Here is a 13,051-nt window from a genome sequence, read left to right on the forward strand (position 1 = left end):
CATAAAAATTTATGATATCAACAATATATCATATTATAATTTTTATAAAAATAGATTATTGGATTAATAATGGACACCTCACCTCAAATCGTTCTTGTTCAGGAAGGGGTTCCATTTTCTAAATAAAAATACCCAACATCATCCAAGTATGACCTTAAGTCATGTCTTTGAGCTTCTGAGTAACAAAATATTAAATTTAATTCAAAATCATATAAAAAAATGGACACACCAGAAACTCAACATGAGTCTCAAAGTGACCAAAATAATAATTGAACAGAAACTCTTGTTCCTGACTCTGGTTTGGTTTCCATCTCCAGCAATCACAACAGAAAAGTTTCCAGGGAGGATACTGAACTTGTAAGGGAATTTGTTCTTCTTTCTTGTAGTATTATTACAGACAAGTCAAGATTTCGTGTGTGTTGATATAAATCTTGAATGTTGCAGGTTCAAACTTGATCGAACGTTGTTTGCAGTTGTATATGAATAGGGATGAGGTGGTAAAAACTCTATTAAGTCATGCATGTATACATCCTGGTTTTACATCTCTTGGTAATCACTGTTATGTTATTATTATTATTATTATTACATTGTCATGTTAACTTTCCTTTTTTGATGGATAGTTTGGCAGAAGTTAGAAGAAGAGAATGCATATTTTTTCAGAGCCTACTACATAAGGTTAAAATTGAAGAAGCATATCATCATTTTCAATCATTTACTCGAGCATCAATATCACCTTATGAAGTACCCAATGCCTCCAAAGCTACCTATGGGTCCTATACAAAATAGGGTACATCCCATGCCAGGTATGGTAATCTATTGCTACAAAGAAAGAAGTTGTATTTTTTAGAAAGTGTAGAATTATTATTCAATATTACTCTTTCCAGTGCAGTTAACAACTTACCCATGGGATACCCAGTTCTACAGCAACCTCCAATGGGGACTCCAGGTCAGCCTCATATGGATTCCATGGGTATGTCTAGCTGTCATGTGGTCAATGGAGTCCCTGCTCCCAGTCACTTTCATCCCATATGAATGAACTCTGGAAACGAGTGAGTTTTATTTTATTATATTTTGATGTGATGAATTAATAAAAAAAGATAAAAAGAAAGTTTTTCCCATGTGTTGTTACTGAAGTATGGGGTAGACCTTCTTGGACCTGTGGATGAGATCTTTTATGAAACTTATGACAGATATGAGCCAACAAATGATGTTGAAGCTGACAGCTGCTTTGTATCAACTGTAAGTAGCAATTAATGTGTTTTTTTGTAGCAACTGTAAGTAGCAATTCACCTTGTATCCATTTCCCAAGTTCAAATAGGCATCAGAAAATGTTGGCTTAAGTTTGACAGCCTCCTGAAATAAACAAGATCCACACTGAGAGTAAATCCATCTGAATAATACAAGACACATATAACATTTGCATGTGATTGACAACAAAAGTAATAATAATAATAATAATAATAATAATAATAATAATAATAATAATAATAATAATAATAATAATTATATGTATATACCTTGTAATACTAGAGTTCCCTATTAAGATCACGTGGCTCCATGAAAAGGCCAGCAAGGTTTGACCAAGCAATAGCAAAAGTTGGTTGAATACTCCTTTCCACAAGAAGTTCCCCTCTGAATAGCTCGTAAAGATATTTGGACAAGTAAAGATAGAATGCATAGATAGACAAAACTTAAGTCCACTTTTGCCCCTGGATCATTGTATTGTAAGCCACTGAAGTTCAAATGACATAAATATATAGACGTTAATTTCTTAAAACTATTAACTTTAAATTCCATATCACTTACCATGCTATGAGAAAGGCAGAAAGATAATATGCAGTATTGAGTAGCTCGTAGGATAGTATCCTTGAAATTCCATATCTCCTAAGCTTTTTCAATATCCTGAGAGAATTCCATGGAAAATATCAACAAAAAAATGTTTCTATTTAGGTTTGCCTTTGTAAAACTGATAAATGACAATCAATGTCATAGCCTGATAATATTGAGCAACAGTGATGAAAGACAAGAAGCTTGTACTCTGATGACGAGGATGACATGACTTTCATTTTTTTCTTCTGAACCTAAACAGAACATGTGGAATTTTCAGAAGCCTTGCACTAGAATTATTTTCCCATATGTAGAATTGCTATTGAGTAGACATAATTCCATTGATCAATACCTTCGATAAAGCTGCTGGCAGAATCTGATAGTCTATAAGGCTAACCTTGAAGTGAAGAGTTAACAATTAGCAAAATGGTAAAATTTAAACTGTAAATTAACATATAGTTAACAATGCTAACACCACTCTGAATCTAGAATTTATTCCTAATTTTGATATAAGCATGTAAACCCTAAAAGAACGTCTAGATAACTAAATTTCATCCATCAAAATCAATACCATTAACACTTCCTAACGATTTCAATAATCAAATATATGTATAAACAAATTAACCACATAACATAACTATAAGAGAATGGAGAAGAAATATCGAGAGAAAAAAAAGGGGAGAATGGAGAAGAAATATTGAGAGAAAAAAAGAGCGAGAATTTAGGTGCTCAAGAATGAGGGACCATCAACTTACCTGATGGGGAGGAACAACAAAGATATATTGCGATTTATTTTTGGAGGAGGCACGACCAACTGTAACTTAGATGATGCTTGAATCGTACCTATCTAGGGCTTCATTAGTTCATAGATGGTGATAGGGAGAAGTTGTAAAACCCTAAATCTCCTTGTTGTATGTCTGACACAAGAACAATGTAACGAGCCCTAAATCGTAGTCTTGTGAGCGTGAAGATCCGAAAATGGTTGGATCTTAAACAAATGCTTGTAAACTTGAGCAATCGTTGCAGTCTCGGGGAGGTGAGGTGAGCTTGAGGATGCCGGCAGGAAGAGGTGAGCATAGGTCGCCGGTGGGAAGAGGTGAGTGGAGATGAGCAGAACCAGAATCCAATGTTTGTAAACTTGAGCATTCTAGTAGTGTTTCCTTCGGTTACTCCTTTCATGTCTCCGACAATCTCCATCTATGGAGGAGAGAGATGAGAGAAAACACGGTGGAGGGGGAGAGACGAGAAGGTGGATGCAAGCGCTTTCCAGAACCAGAATCCAATGTTGGAGAAGATGCAGCAGACATTACCATTGCAAATGCGTTATGTTTGATTAGGGTTTACATAGAGAAGGAAGTGAAAGTCGATCGCAGAGGAAGGGGTTGCAGAGAGAAGGAAGGGAGAGAATGAAATCGATTTGGCGGGTGTAGAGAGTACACAGGGAGGATGGCGGGTGTTCAAAATTTTGGGGGATTTCATTTTCCCTCGGACACGCGCGTTTCTTAAAAAAAATATAAAACGACATTCACAGATGACGCACAAGTGCCTTCCGTGTTTTTAATATTTTTACATCAGACACTAATTTAAAGGCACTCAGTAATGCGCGACATAAATCCTTAAAATTTTTGAAGAGATGACACTTTTTTAATGTCACTCTCTAATGCGTAACATAAATCAAAGAGCGTCGTGTTTTGCGCGTCGTAAAAGGCTGTTTTTCTAGTAGTGGATACAGTCAAACGATTTCCACATTTTTATAAAATACTTAGATATCTTATCCCTTTTGTAACATGTTGAGCAGAAGGGACACTTTCAACCTGAATTCATAATTGCATAGTTTTCAGAACAATTCACGAACCAAGTACATAACATTTCAGGCAAACTATAATGGGTATAGTTTGGGGAATTCATTACACAGTTTTTACCGATTCAAGCTATATACGTGGGCAAACATATAATCTATGATAGCCTAAATTTATGATATTCATTACTACATTCGGATAACAACAATATAACACTAAATAATTATTTAATTATTATTATTAATACTCTACCAAGTATACAAACGATTTCAATTACGAGAAAACGATACATAACTACACGTAAACTAGTTAATATAGGATTGTGAGACAACTCTTCAATTGTACCCTTCGGGGTACAAGTAAAATCCTCAACATTTAGTGTAACTAGAGTCTCTTGGAGGGAGAGCGTGAGATTTATGAATAGATCTATTCGGAACTGACAATCCCACACCTAAACTACTAGCTACAGTTAGGCAGGCATGCCTAGGGTGACAAATATCATTCCGTATGATGCGTGAAGAAACATCGATGAGGTCACTAGTCATATCAAGCATGGTTATACGAACTCACAATAGTATAAACTAACATTGGTTTACGGGAATTCATTCTTCATTGGTTTTATTTTAATTAATAGAACTACCATACATTACACTGGAGGATTCCTGGGATACAATACTCGGTTTTATTTTAAATAATAAAACTACTATACATACTGGTGGTAACAAGGTTTTCAAACAGAACATACTATACATACCGGTGGTAGCCAGGGTTTTTTCAAACAGATTATACTATACATACTGGTTGTAGCCAGGGTTTTCAAATAGAACATACTATACATACTGGTGGTAGCCAGGGTTTTCAAACAGAACATACTATACATACTGGTGGTAGCCAGGGTTTACAAACAGAACATACTATACATACTAGTGGTAGCTATGGTTTTCGAACATAACATACTATACATATTGGTAGTAACTAGGGCTTACAAGCAGAACACAGTAACAGACAGATATATTAGAAAATATTGGATTTTCTTGGGAAGCATACAAACATTTTTACAAAATTCAATGATTGGTTTTCACTACAGAAACATGCTTATGAACTCACAAGATTAATGTTGATACTCTTTCAAAATCGCTTGTATTCTCAGAAAATCAGTAAGCATGTACTCCTGCAGCATTTTGAGAAGACGAGGCGTATAGATACACGTCTTTTACTTATTTTATCATACTTTTGATGTATACAAACTTTGTATCAAACAAATGTAAATATTCATATCTTAATGTAATGGTTGTGTTTACTTTGATTACTATGATGCAATTGTTGTGATACTACACATATATTGCTATCAATGTCTTTATGTCGCACGACCTCTTAACACTACACCACTAAATTCCCAATCCTTTGCTTGCTGTGCAGTGACAGACGTAATTCACCCCTGAACGTTTCTGCCATTTCGGTTTGGGGGTGTGACATATTGGGAATAAAAGATACAAGAATTATGACATCAAACCAAAAGCAATTGCTTCATAATTCCAACCAATTCTCATTCCTAGCAATTACCATTTCCTAAATATAGAAAAAGAAGTTATGGATTGAGAACTAACCTCCTGGAAAATGTGAAAAACCCAACAACAAAACAAGATTTTAAAAACACTACTTTAGTGCAATATAATCATCATTTCCTAGCCTAGCCATTTTTCAGTATTTTGGTAATATCTAGAGATTTACAACTCCAATTAAGCTTTTATTGTTGTCCTTGGAAATTAGACTTGATTTCCTCCAATATTTTCTCTCTCGTGTGCAACCCAATTCTGATATGTTTGGTCGCTAGAGCCCTTGCAAGTTGGGCGAACGTTGTTGTGCAGAATTTCAACACTCATCAAAGCCGTCATTTTTGTGCATAAACTCAATGATTCATGTTTCCAAAGATTCAAAATATGAATATGAGTTGCATAATTTATCCTTACCTCCGAGAACCCTTGAGGAATACAAATGAGAGATTGGATGAGAGAAATCCATTATCAAATTCTCACCCTTCAAATTTTTACTTCTCATTTCCTTGTGTCATCATCAACTTCTCCAATTGAAACCCTCACTTCTACACACTCTAACAAGGAGATGGTGGCTGCAAATAGGCTTACAAACCCGTTTTTTTACGATTATCCCTCTTTAAATAGTCCATAAAGTTCATATTTGGCCCTCTAAGTATCACAAAATGGCTTCTTAACCCACATATATGATAAAAAAATCATTTTATTACAATTTGACCCCATAATTTAACGCTAAACAAAAAAATGGTTTGTTTATAAATAAAATTGAAGGAATACTATTTGAGGGGTTTTGAGCACTACAACATTCCTATGGTATACATGCAACCCTAATGCTTTGGATCTAGGTTTTTCTCAAGTTATACATGTAATTCTAATCATCCAAAGCATGAACCCTAACTAGCATACAATTTTCGAGATTTGTAACATAAAACAAAGTTAGATGAATACATTTTCTTTGTGGTTTGTGTTGGATAAGGTGTCTAAGTCCATAACTATTTCTGGTATGTACTTGACCCGACCCGGCATGGTCCATTTGGGTTACATGGCATCATGCATTTGGATAGACTAAATGAGAGAAATAACATTTGTGGCTTATTAATATATTATAAGTTATAATATATTAATAGTATTATTTAATTAGTATTGATCGAGAATTAATTTGCAATTAACTAAGTGATCAAAAGATAACTAATTAAATATATGGGTTGATTATGTAAATCATCCATAACTTGTATAGTGGGCTAAAAGGCTCCATGGATTATCAAGTTGGGTTAAACCCATAGGATGCTCCATGGGAGTTACAAACCCATGGGTCATGGAAATGAAGAGTCATGACACATTAGGGTTTACATGATGTAACCCTAGATGTGTCACACTATATAAGGAACTCATTCTCCACCAAAATCGGCTACACAAAAGAGAAGTGAGGGCTAGGCCGATTTTAGAGTGTGTGCATTCTCTCTAAAGTCATTCCAAAAGCATTTGGTGTTGTGTGAAGCATTTGAGGCATCACACTTGGGATGCTAGGCTCACAAGGTTTCAAGGAATCAAAATCAACTACAAGGTATGTAATTCTAGCTATCCTTTTAGGATTAAAGTTCCCCATGTATGCTAGATAGGATTATGAACCTTGGAAACCAAATTTTGCATGTATTTAGACAAACATAGATCCAAGGTTATTAGGGTTGCATGTACACTTAGGAAGTGTTAGAATGCTCAAAACCCATCAGTTTGTATATCTTGACCTTCAAGAGCTTAGTGCCTTAATTGTTGCGCCTCTAGTGAGTCACAAACATCAAGTAGAAAATGGAAGAATATGAGAGAGGTGGGAAGGCTCTAAAATTCGGCTAGGGTTCCTCTTAGGATGTAGTGGCCGATTTTAGGCACCTCATGGGTTCCTAATATAGTTGAGCTACTAGGGTTTCAAGTAAACCCCTAATCTGATTGCTTAAGCCTTAAGCAATCCAATAGATCCTTCCAGAAGGCCCCCTTGGACGAATTCTATGTGGGATACACATAGAATTGCATCAACCCCTTCCTAGGGATCCATAAGCCCAACTTGCAACTATCATATAATTGCATTATCATTCCCTGTAATTTAATCAGTCTTTTTTTATCACCAAGTTAATTCCAAATTAGTTTCGGATCCATACTAATTAAATAATATGATTTATCAATGAATATATTATTCTTATAATATATTAATAAATCACAATTAAACTCTTTCTCCAAAATTCATCCTATCAAATTGCTATGGTGAAGGCAACGCAAAAGGATCATGCTACTATCGGGTCAAGTACATCCCAATTATAGTTATGGGCTTAGACACCCAATCCAACAGTCTCCCACTTGGATAAGTGTCATAACTAGAACTGCCAATGCCACTTCAAAATCTAATTAGCAACCGTAGCTCTCAAAAGCCGTTCTCAAACTCTTACCTAGCCAATGACGCGTCCTTTAGATAAGGGATCCTATAATCCTCCATTCTGCAAGATATCGTGTGGACAATGACATGGAATATAATCGTTCTTAATGTCCAACAGTTTGTTTCCCAACTTCCGATTCGTTTGACAGATAACTTAATTGAACACATCAATTTAGTCCTGACCGGGCCGGGCACATAAGTCAACACAAAATCATCGAGGGGCCCAAGATATCCGTTTAACCCTTAGGATAAAAGGAACAAATAAAATTTGACTTATATGCTTGTACTATTTACTCATTAAATCGTACACAACAATAAGTTTTATAACATCAAGTTACTGATGCGTTTACGCATTATCAATGCACAACTAACTCGTAAACAACAACTCATATATCTCGGTTTAAAGATTATACAATATTATCGTCTCACAATCACTCGTGATAAATTCCATGAAGTGATTCAAATGAGCGTGGGTTTAATCCAATACTCAAATCTTATTATAAGAGCACTCATGAATGGTGCAACAAACATTTGCTATGTCTAAACACTTAGACAATCTACAAACCAATTCATGTAAGTCTAACATCATAGCCTACTTCCAAAGTATGATCGACTATGGATAATAGTCAACCCCCGGGGACTGAGTAAAGCCCTTCGCAACCAATCGTGCCTTGAACGTATGCACTTTCCCATCCATGTTGCTCTTCTTCTTGAAGATCTACTTGCACCTGACCGTCTTACGACCCGGTATATTGGCAACCAACTTCCAAACTTGATTGTCATACATGGACTGAATCTTGTTGTCCATAGCCTCTTTCCATTTTGTAGACTATGGTCCTGTCATGGCGTCCTTGTAGTTGTTAAGTTTATCCAAATTTATCAGTGTACTATCGTGATGGGTTTTAGCCATAAGAACTTTCCTATGTGCGCATGCAAAACCGTAATGCTTGGATCTAGGTTTCTCTAATTAAACATGCTTTGGATCCAAAACTTCTAATGACTAATTAGGTATAAGAACAATACAAAATCAGATCTAGAAATTTACCTTTGAATCTCTTGTTTTGATCTTGTCGTCTTGGAGCTCTAGAGTCACAATTGTCACTCCTCTAATGGCTTACAAACACCAACTAGCAAGGGGGATGATTTGAGAGAGAGGAGAGGGATTAGAAATCGGCCAGGGGTTCTTTGCTTTAGCAGAGGTGCCGATTTCCCTTGCCCTAGGGGTCTATTTATACTTGTAAGGCTCCTAGGGTTTCACCCTTAAACCCTAGTTGGATAATCTTTCTTTAAAGCAATCCAAATCCTTTCCAAAGATAAGCCTTGGACAAATTTGAGGCTACCCCAAGCCCTAAAATTCGTCCATCCTCTATCCAAGAAGGATTTACATCCCAAAGTGTAACTATCAAACAATTGACAGTTTATACCCTCTTATTTAATTAATCTCTTTAAGTCACCAAATTAATACTAATTAATTCATGACTTATATTAATCAAAATAACAATATTATTATTCATATTATTCTCATAATATATCAATAATATTTATTCTATCATAATAAATCATCCTGTCAAGTTGCTATGGTGAAGGCAACCCAAAAGGACCATGCACAATCGGGTCAAATACTTGCCTAATATAGTTGCAGCCTTAGACACTATTCCAACAGTCTCCCACTTGGATAAGTCTAGTAACTATATGCACATGTACAGTTTGATTTGCAATCGTGGCTCTCAAAGACGCTGTCAAACTCTGATCTAATCAATATTGTCCTTTAGATAAGGGATCGTACAGTCCTCTGTTAGATATCATGCTGACAATTCTATGGAATGGTTAATCAAGCATTCAGGTTTCTCGATCTCTGATTTATTCGACATAGAACTTAATCGAACACATCAATTCAGTTCTGACCGGGCCCGGCACATAAGTCAAATCAAATCATCGAGCGGCCGAGATATCGCTTTTACCTTCTTAGGAAAAAAGTTGCAGATAAACTTCGACTTATATGCATTTACTTATTCATTAATCAACTATACACAACAATGCGTTTTATAACACCGAGTTACTGATGCGTTTTCGCATTATCAATGTACAATCAATTAACAAATAACAAACCATATATCTAGGTTTTAAGACTATATGATATTATCGTCTTGCGATCACCCTTTTATATATCATATTCCATAAGGTGATTCCAGCAAGCGCGGGTTTGTTCCAATGCTCAAAGCCAGTTCATAAGCACTTATGAACATCGTAGCAATCTTTTGCCATGTCTAATACCATTTAGACAATCTATGCACCAATTCACGACAATCTTCATTCATATCTACTTCTAACATATGAACGATTGTGGACAATTTGAATAATTCGATTATTCTTAAATTCAATTATTCTGGAAGTCAAAACATGCAAAATGAAACAATAGTTAAACAATTAACGTAAGACAGTAACATTGCTCATAAATAAAACTCCTTTATTTAATCATCAAATGTTAATTACATTTATCTATTACACGTTTGTACTACTATCTAATCTATGCTAATATCATCCTTCAGCCCAATACTCCTAGCATGCTGCAAGTGCTTAACCCTACTCAGTCCCTTCGTAAGCGGATCTGCTGGGTTATCTTCTGATGATATCCTCTTCACTACGAGTTGTCCTTCTTCTACACGATGTCTAATAAAGTGGTATTTTCTGTCGATGTGTCGTGATCTACCATGATCTCTCGGTTCCTTGGTCAAGGCAACCGCTCCTTCATTATCACAGAAAATCTCCATGGGCTCCTTTATGGCGGCTACAACTCCAAGATCACCGATGAAGTTCTTCAACCATATTTCCTCCTTCGACGCTTCGCTCGCTGCAACGTACTCTGATTCACACGTTGAATCAGCTACGGTTTCTTGCTTGGAACTTTTCCAAGTCACTACTCCTCCATTCAGGGTAAAGACCCAGCCCGACTGCGAATGGTAGTTGTCCCTGTCGGTCTGAAAACTGGCGTCACTATACCCTCGCACCTTCAAGTCATCACTCCCTTCGAGGACTAAGAACCATTCCTTCGTCCTCCGAAGGTACTTAAGGATATTCTTAACTGCAACCCAATGAGTTCTGCCAAGATTCCCTTGATATCTGCTAACCATGCTCAAAGCAAAGGCTACATCAGGGTGAGTGCAAGTCATAGTGTACATGATTGAGCCAACTGCGGAAGCGTATGGTACTCGGATCATTTCTGCTATTTCTTCTTCGGTACTCGGACTTTGAGTCTTACTCAACTTGGCATTACTTTGTATCGGTAATTCTCCCTTCTTTGAGTTTTCCATACTAAAACATTTCAGTACCTTCTCTAAGTAAGTGTTCTGACTAAGTCCTATTAGTCTCTTACTTCTTTCTCTCACTATCCTTATTCCCAAAATGTAAGAAGCCTCTCCGAGGTCCTTCATAGCGAAGCACTTCCCGAGCCAGGACTTAACCTCCTGCAGAGTCGGGATGTCGTTTCCTATGAGCAATATGTCATCGACATATAGAACGAGGAAGCTTATTATACTCCCACTGGCTTTGACATATACACACGATTCATCTTCGCTTCGTACAAATCCAAAATCTTTGACTTTCTCATCGAAGCAAAGATTCCATCTGCGAGATGCTTGCTTAAGTCCATAAATGGACTTCTTAAGCTTACACACTCTATTCGGATGCTTTGGATCCACAAACCCCTCTGGTTGAGCCATGTAAACATCCTCAGCCAACTTCCCATTAAGGAAAGCGGTCTTGACATCCATTTGCCAAATCTCATATTCATGAAATGCGGCAATAGCTAGCATCACTCTAATAGACTTTTATCTTTGCAACTGGTGAGAAGGTCTCATCATAGTCAACTCCGGGAGTTTGAGTAAAGCCCTTCGCGACCAATCGTGCCTTATATGTGTGTATGTTTCCATCCACGTCGGTCTTCTTCTTGAAGATCCATTTGCACCCAACGGTCTTACGTCTGGGCACATTATCAACCAAATTCCAAACTTGGTTATCATACATGGATTGGATCTCGCTATCCATTGCCTCCTTCCATTTCACAGACTCCGGGCCTGCCATGGCTTCCTTAAAGCTATTAGGTTCATCAAGGTTTATTAGTGTACCATCACTAATATACGTGTCCCCTTTGGTAGTAATATGAAAACCATAAAACTGGGGTTGAACTCTAACTCTTTCGGAACGTCTAAGAGGTAAGGACTCGTCAATCGGTTCAACCGGAGTTTCCTCCTCGGGTTGAGTGCCAGCGGTGGAGGTTCCTTCATCTATCGACTCTTGAATCTCTTCAAGCTCGATTTTCCTCCTACTGCCTCCTTGGCCTATGAGTTCTCACTCTCGGAAAACTCCTCTCCTCGTAATAAAGACAGCATTGTCCTTCGGTCTACAGAAGAGATATCCAAAGGATTTCTGCGGGTAGCCTATGAAAATACATCGCTCACTTCGAGGTTCGAACTTGTCATGAGTATCTCGTCTTACGAAAGCCTCGCAACCCTAAACCTTGATATGTGCTAACGAGGGAGCTTTCCCTGTCCACATCTCGTGAGGTGTTTTGGCAACCTTCTTAGTAGGGACTCGGTTAAGGATATGGGCGGCAGTCGCTAAGGCATACCCCCAAAAAGAGATAGGTAGTGAAGTACGACTCATCATAGAGCGCACCATGTCCAACAAGGTTCGATTACGTCTTTCTGCCACACCATTCAATTGTGGTGTCCTAGGTGGCGTCAATTGTAAAACTATTCCACACTCCTTGAGATAATCGTGGAATTCAAGACTTAGGTACTCTCCTCCTCGATCGGATTGAAGCATCTTGATTTTCCTGGCCAATTGATTCTCCACTTCATTCTTGAACTCTTTGAACTTTTCAAAAGTTTCTAACTTTTGCTTGATTAAATAGATATACCCATATCTACTATAGTCATCGGTAAAAGTCACGTAGAAGCGGTTCCCATCCTTCATGGTTGATCTAAACGGTCCACATACATCGGTATGTATTAGGTCCAATAGACCCTCACCCCTTTCACACGTACTTGTGAAGGGTGACTTAGTCATCTTTCCAAGTAAACAAGACTCGCACGTGTCATCTTCCCTAAGGTCGAATGACTCCAACACTCCATCCTTTTGGAGTTGGGCTATGCGTTTCTTGTTGACATGTCCAAGACGACAATGCCACAAGGATGCTCTATCCATACTATTGGAAGAATCTATGTTCAAAACATCGTTTCCTAAGTTATCAACAATCATAACAGTTTCATAAATTCCATTACATGGTATAGCTTCAAAATAAAAGACACCATTTAGATAAGCCAAAATAGAACCATTCTAATTATTAAAAGAAAATCTAAAACCTTGTCTAAACAAACCATGAAATGAAATGATGTTTCTAGCCATTTCTGGCGAATAGCAACAATTGTTCAAATCTAAACATAAAC

At 37.2% G+C, this 13,051-nt stretch overlaps 1 pseudogene; it reads left to right on the forward strand.

Moving 5' to 3' along the window:
• The first annotated feature begins 219 nt into the window (after positions 1 to 219).
• Positions 220 to 1,053, forward strand: LOC111907081 (uncharacterized; annotated as a pseudogene).
• Positions 1,054 to 13,051: the final 11,998 nt, after the last annotated feature.

This window comes from Lactuca sativa, chromosome 5, assembly GCF_002870075.4.
Source record: "Lactuca sativa cultivar Salinas chromosome 5, Lsat_Salinas_v11, whole genome shotgun sequence".
Taxonomy (NCBI): Eukaryota; Viridiplantae; Streptophyta; class Magnoliopsida; order Asterales; family Asteraceae; genus Lactuca; species Lactuca sativa.